Source organism: Brachyhypopomus gauderio, unplaced genomic scaffold, assembly GCF_052324685.1.
Source record: "Brachyhypopomus gauderio isolate BG-103 unplaced genomic scaffold, BGAUD_0.2 sc324, whole genome shotgun sequence".
NCBI classification, from domain to species: Eukaryota; Metazoa; Chordata; class Actinopteri; order Gymnotiformes; family Hypopomidae; genus Brachyhypopomus; species Brachyhypopomus gauderio.
In genome coordinates this window covers 47,501-55,000 of record NW_027507145.1, presented here as the reverse complement: position 1 = coordinate 55,000, position 7,500 = coordinate 47,501, and the positions used below count along the sequence as shown (strand labels likewise).

The 7,500-nt window shown below is 43.2% G+C and overlaps 1 non-coding gene across 1 annotated transcript; it reads right to left on the bottom strand.

The window, feature by feature from the left end:
• Positions 1–337: 337 nt before the first annotated feature.
• On the bottom strand, positions 338–491 carry LOC143504717 (5.8S ribosomal RNA). Its single transcript, XR_013127642.1, has one exon. It is a non-coding gene; the product is annotated as a 5.8S ribosomal RNA (ribosomal RNA).
• Between the last annotated feature and the right edge of the window lie 7,009 nt (positions 492–7,500).

Sequence of the window (7,500 nt, the reverse complement as noted above, 5' to 3'; positions counted from 1 at the left end):
CCTGCCGGCCTGGTGAGGAAGGGGGAGACACGCACGCGGGCAGCCTGCATGGTTGCCCACCGGCAGCCGCGTGCGCGCTTCTTCCTCGGCCGTAGGAGTATTGCGGGGCCCCTGGAGGACCAGGATCGGGGTGATCGAGAGGCAGGGAGGCCGCAGCCTACGGGGAGACGAGCTCCACAGCGAAACCTAACACGGAGCGTGTGACCCCTCTCTCTAGCCGGGGAGCTAGAGGACCGGGACGCGTCTGAATTTAGGAAGACGGAGGTGACCAGGGCCACCTTCGAACCTCCAACCGCGGTCTTGCCCATTACAGGCACAGTCCGAATGATGGGAATAGCGACCCTCAGACAGGCGTAGCCCTGGGATGAACCCAGGGCCGCAATGTGCGTTCGAAGTGTCGATGATCAATGTGTCCTGCAATTCACATTAGTTCTCGCAGCTGGCTGCGTTCTTCATCGACGCACGAGCCGAGTGATCCACCGCTAAGAGTTGTACTCTTGGTTTTTTCGTGAGAGGCACCAAACATGATAAATGGTTTTTACCATTTTTCAAGTGACGGGCGCCCCGCCGTAGTGCCTGACCCGAGGGACAGGCACCCGAGCACGGGGTCTTTAAACCCGCAGCCCTCTGCGGGCCCCCTCCACACTCGGCACCCGCCCTGTCCGTCTCGGAGGACTGGGTGAGCACGCGTAGCAACGGGGTGTTGGAAAGGGGTGTGTGAATACTGAAGGACCCAGAGGCCTACCTCGTCACCGCCCGCCATGCTCCCAGGAAGGGAGGAGCACTCGTAGCGCTGCCCGAGGTGAGCTTGGGAGCTACAGCACACAGTGAACCCCTCTCCTCACCCGCCGCCCGCCATGTCCACCCCTCCCTGCGGAGAGGAGCACGCGTAGCACCGGGGTGTGGAGGGTGTGAAGACTAAAGCCACCAGGGGGACCACCCAGTCAGCGTCCGCCATGTCTCCAGTACAGGAGAGCACTCGTAGCGCTGCCTGAGGCGGGGTTGATGAGCTAGAGTCCACACGTGGCCCTCCCCATCACCGCCCGCCATGCCTCCGGTAAGGGAGAGCACTCGTAGCGCTGTATGGGGTTGGTTCGAAGACTAGTAGGTACCCGTCACCCGACGAAAAATGGAAGGCAACGGCCACACACGCGCAACCGCTTTGACGACGTCTGAGCCCAGGAAGACAAAGGTGGCGTGAGCCTCCTGCGAACCTCCCAACGCGAGTCTGGTCCTTTACGGGCACAGTCCCGATTTATAGCAACAGACGTAGGGTGCGTGGTGGTGCCGTGAGCCTGAGGTCACCGAATGTGGAAAACCCCACGCACGCCGACAGAGAGAGAGGGCCTCGCGGCCCAGACTCACGCCATTGTGCGTGTGGAAACCGGCCGTAACCGTGTTTTTTAGCGCTTCGCACGAGCCAGAGAGTACCGAGGAGGTGCGCTCGAGATGGGGGGCTGTTTGGAGAGAACAGACCAGCTTGCGCCATCGCTGTTCAGGCGTTAAACATATGATGATCTCCAGTCCGGTACCGAAGCGCACAACCCTTTCCCCAGAGGCCCGAGGAGACGCACAGAGGCTGGGAGGAGGCGCGCCGGGCGGCGCTACCCGTTAATGATCCTTCCGCAGGTTCACCTACGGAAACCTTGTTACGACTTTTACTTCCTCTAGTTAGCGCAGCAACATCCCAATCCCAATCTATTAAGTGGCCAATTGACGGCCCCAAAGGGGGGCTGCGCGCCGAAGCCCCCAGATTTTTGCCGGGTCGGTGGACGGGTCAGGCCTCGAGGGGGGGACCCCCAAAGACGAGGGGAGTTGTCCCCCCGCCTCTAGCGCCCCCATGAGGCCGGCAATAAATTATTGAAAAACGGGCGTTTTTCGAGCGATACGCAGTTCGGCCACAGTGTGGAGCACATCCAAATAAATTGGAAGTGGGATAGGTAAGTAAAAAACGTCCCACTTCCAATTTATTTTTCCGATTATTATGGGATGCCTAATCAAATAGATTGCAAATGGGATGTTTTGTGATTACCTATCCCACTTCCAATCTATTTCAGCTATTATGGGATGCCTATTCAAATAGATTGCAATTGGGATGTTTTGTGATTACCTATCCCACTTCCAATCTATTTCAGCTATTATGGGATGCCTATTCAAATAGATTGCAATTGGGATGTTTTGTGATTACCTATCCCACTTCCAATCTATTTCAGCTATTATGGGATGCCTATTCAAATAGATTGCAATTGGGATGTTTTGTGATTACCTATCCCACTTCCAATTTATTTCCATTATTATGGGATGCCTATTCAAATAGATTGCAATTGGGATGTTTTGTGATTACCTATCCCACTTCCAATCTATTTCAGCTATTATGGGATGCCTATTCAAATAGATTGCAATTGGGATGTTTTGTGATTACCTATCCCACTTCCAATCTATTTCAGCTATTATGGGATGCCTATTCAAATAGATTGCAATTGGGATGTTTTGTGATTACCTATCCCACTTCCAATTTATTTCCATTATTATGGGATGCCTATTCAAATAGATTGCAATTGGGATGTTTTGTGATTACCTATCCCACTTCCAATTTATTTCCATTATTATGGGATGCCTATTCAAATAGATTGCAATTGGGATGTTTTGTGATTACCTATCCCACTTCCAATCTATTTCAGCTATTATGGGATGCCTATTCAAATAGATTGCAATTGGGATGTTTTGTGATTACCTATCCCACTTCCAATCTATTTCAGCTATTATGGGATGCCTATTCAAATAGATTGCAATTGGGATGTTTTGTGATTACCTATCCCACTTCCAATCTATTTCAGCTATTATGGGATGCCTATTCAAATAGATTGCAATTGGGATGTTTTGTGATTACCTATCCCACTTCCAATCTATTTCCACTATTATGGGATGCCTATTCAAATAGATTGCTATTGGGATGTTTTGTGATTACCTATCCCACTTCCAATCTATTTCAGCTATTATGGGATGCCTATTCAAATAGATTGCAATTGGGATGTTTTGTGATTACCTATCCCACTTCCAATCTATTTCAGCTATTATGGGATGCCTATTCAAATAGATTGCAATTGGGATGTTTTGTGATTACCTATCCCACTTCCAATCTATTTCAGCTATTATGGGATGCCTATTCAAATAGATTGCAATTGGGATGTTTTGTGATTACCTATCCCACTTCCAATCTATTTCAGCTATTATGGGATGCCTATTCAAATAGATTGCAATTGGGATGTTTTGTGATTACCTATCCCACTTCCAATCTATTTCAGCTATTATGGGATGCCTATTCAAATAGATTGCTATTGGGATGTTTTGTGATTACATATCCCACTTCCAATCTATTTCAGCTATTATGGGATGCCTATTCAAATAGATTGCAAATGGGATGTTTTGTGATTACCTATCCCACTTCCAATCTATTTCAGCTATTATGGGATGCCTATTCAAATAGATTGCAATTGGGATGTTGGCCACTACCCACCCCAGGTGGGCTTGTACAAGTTCAGGAATGTCGTAGGGGTCCGAAACTTGATAGGGGGGTAGTGTGGGACCCCCTAAACAACATATTGAAGCCCCGCCCCCTAAAAGTGGGCGTGGCCGGAAGTAGGTGTTCCCATGGGCCGATCGGCTCGAGACTTGATAGGGGGGTAGTGTGGGACCCCTAAAACAACATATTTAAGCCCCGCCCCTAAAAGTGGGCGTGACCGGAAGTAGGTGTTCCCATGGGCCGATCGGCTCAAAACTTTGCAGGGGAGTTCTATTTGGGACCACAAACAACATACTAAAAGCTCGTGTCCGTTGGTGGTCGGGAAGTTGAAAAACGAACCAGGAAGTGGAACAGGAAGTGACTTTCCCGAGGTCGTAGGGTCATGAAATTTCATGGGGGATGTCTGGGGGGGCACTGGAGCAACATACTGGAAGCACGAGTCTGAAAGCCAAGCGGAATTTTTACACCACTAACCCAAACTCTATCGCATCCCAATTCCAATTTATTTCCATCACTTAAATAAATTGGAATTGGGATGCCATTCAAATAAATTGGAATTGGACGATTTGTACTTACCAATCCCAATTCCAATCTATTTGAATGGGATCCCAATTCCAATTTATTTCCATCAGTCAAATAAATTGGAATTGGGATGCCATTCAAATAAATTGGAATTGGACGATTTGTACTTACCGATCCCAATTCCAATCTATTTCAATGGGACCCCATTCAAATAAATTGGAATTGGACAATTTGTACTTACCGATCCCAATTCCAATCTATTTCAATGGGACCCCATTCAAATAAATTGGAATTGGACAATTTGTACTTACCGATCCCAATTCCAATCTATTTCAATGGGACCCCATTCAAATAAATTGGAATTGGACAATTTGTACTTACCGATCCCAATTCCAATCTATTTCAATGGGACCCCATTCAAATAAATTGGAATTGGACAATTTGTACTTACCGATCCCAATTCCAATCTATTTCAATGGGACCCCATTCAAATAAATTGGAATTGGACAATTTGTACTTACCGATCCCAATTCCAATCTATTTCAATGGGACCCCATTCAAATAAATTGGAATTGGACAATTTGTACTTACCGATCCCAATTCCAATCTATTTCAATGGGATCCCAATTCCAATTTATTTCCATCACTTAAATAAATTGGAATTGGGATGCCATTCAAATAAATTGGAATTGGACAATTTGTACTTACCGATCCAAATTCCAATCTATTTCAATGGGACCCCATTCAAATAAATTGGAATTGGACAATTTGTACTTACCGATCCCAATTCCAATTTATTTCAATGGGACCCCATTCAAATAAATTGGAATTGGACAATTTGTACTTACCGATCCCAATTCCAATCTATTTCAATGGGACCCCATTCAAATAAATTGGAATTGGACGATTTGTACTTACCGATCCCAATTCCAATCTATTTCAATGGGACCCCATTCAAATAGATTGGAATTGGACAATTTGTACTTACCGATCCCAATTCCAATCTATTTGAATGGGATCCCAATTCCAATTTATTTCCATCAGTCAAATAAATTGGAATTGGGATGCCATTCAAATACATTGATTTCTAAGTTTTTTTTTCTTATCACTAAAACACTTCAAAAACCATTTATCCATGCTCCCCATGTCTGGTTTATGCAAGCTGGGTGTTCAGAGTTGTCAGACTGTGGTGTCCAAAACCCCACTATTTTGATGACTTGAATAAATTGGAAGTGGGATCTCCAGATCTCAGCTTTGGAATATGATAGCACGACTGTTTTACCACTCCTCTCTAAGTTTGAGTCCTCCTAACTCACTGTGTGAGTTTGGTGAAGTTTGCAGAAAGTCAAAATTTTGCCTCAAAAAAACACACACTAACCCCTTAGAGTTTTTTTGAGCCAAAATTTTGACTTTCTGCAATCTTCTCCAAACTCACACAGTGAGTCAGGCACACCTAAACTTAGTGCTGAGCATTGAAATTTTCAAGCTATGTCATTCTGAAGCTGAGATATAGAGATCCCACTTCCAATTTATTCAAGTCATCAAAATAGTGGGGTATTGGACAGTGGAATTTCAAAACTCTGACCACTCAGTTTGCATCAGACAGACATGGGGAGTATGGATAAATGGTTTTCTAAGCTTAAAATAAGTGTTTTGTAAAATAACTTATAACCTCATTTTACTGCATCCCAATTCCAATTTATTTCCATCAGTTAAATAAATTGGAATTGGGATGCCATTCAAATAAATTGGAATTGGACAATTTGTACTTACCAATCCCAATTCCAATCTATTTCAATGAAACCCCATTCAAATAAATTGGAATTGGACAATTTGTACTTACCGATCCCAATTCCAATCTATTTCAATGGGACCCCATTCAAATAAATTGGAATTGGACAATTTGTACTTACCGATCCCAATTCCAATCTATTTCAATGGGATCCCAATTCCAATTTATTTCCATCACTTAAATAAATTGGAATTGGGATGCCATTCAAATAAATTGGAATTGGACAATTTGTACTTACCGATCCCAATTCCAATCTATTTCAATGGGATCCCAATTCCAATTTATTTCCATCACTTAAATAAATTGGAATTGGGATGCCATTCAAATAAATTGGAATTGGACGATTTGTACTTACCGATCCCAATTCCAATCTATTTCAATGGGACCCCATTCAAATAAATTGGAATTGGACAATTTGTACTTACCGATCCCAATTCCAATCTATTTCAATGGGACCCCATTCAAATAAATTGGAATTGGACAATTTGTACTTACCGATCCCAATTCCAATCTATTTCAATGGGACCCCATTCAAATAAATTGGAATTGGACAATTTGTACTTACCGATCCCAATTCCAATCTATTTCAATGGGACCCCATTCAAATAAATTGGAATTGGACAATTTGTACTTACCGATCCCAATTCCAATCTATTTCAATGGGACCCCATTCAAATAAATTGGAATTGGACAATTTGTACTTACCGATCCCAATTCCAATCTATTTCAATGGGATCCCAATTCCAATTTATTTCCATCACTTAAATAAATTGGAATTGGGATGCCATTCAAATAAATTGGAATTGGACAATTTGTACTTACCGATCCAAATTCCAATCTATTTCAATGGGACCCCATTCAAATAAATTGGAATTGGACAATTTGTACTTACCAATCCCAATTCCAATTTATTTCAATGGGACCCCATTCAAATAAATTGGAATTGGACAATTTGTACTTACCGATCCCAATTCCAATCTATTTCAATGGGACCCCATTCAAATAAATTGGAATTGGACGATTTGTACTTACCGATCCCAATTCCAATCTATTTCAATGGGACCCCATTCAAATAGATTGGAATTGGACAATTTGTACTTACCGATCCCAATTCCAATCTATTTGAATGGGATCCCAATTCCAATTTATTTCCATCAGTCAAATAAATTGGAATTGGGATGCCATTCAAATACATTGATTTCTAAGTTTTTTTTTCTTATCACTAAAACACTTCAAAAACCATTTATCCATGCTCCCCATGTCTGGTTTATGCAAGCTGGGTGTTCAGAGTTGTCAGACTGTGGTGTCCAAAACCCCACTATTTTGATGACTTGAATAAATTGGAAGTGGGATCTCCAGATCTCAGCTTTGGAATATGATAGCACGACTGTTTTACCACTCCTCTCTAAGTTTGAGTCCTCCTAACTCACTGTGTGAGTTTGGTGAAGTTTGCAGAAAGTCAAAATTTTGCCTCAAAAAAACACACACTAACCCCTTAGAGTTTTTTTGAGCCAAAATTTTGACTTTCTGCAATCTTCTCCAAACTCACACAGTGAGTCAGGCACACCTAAACTTAGTGCTGAGCATTGAAATTTTCAAGCTATGTCATTCTGAAGCTGAGATATAGAGATCCCACTTCCAATTTATTCAAGTCATCAAAATA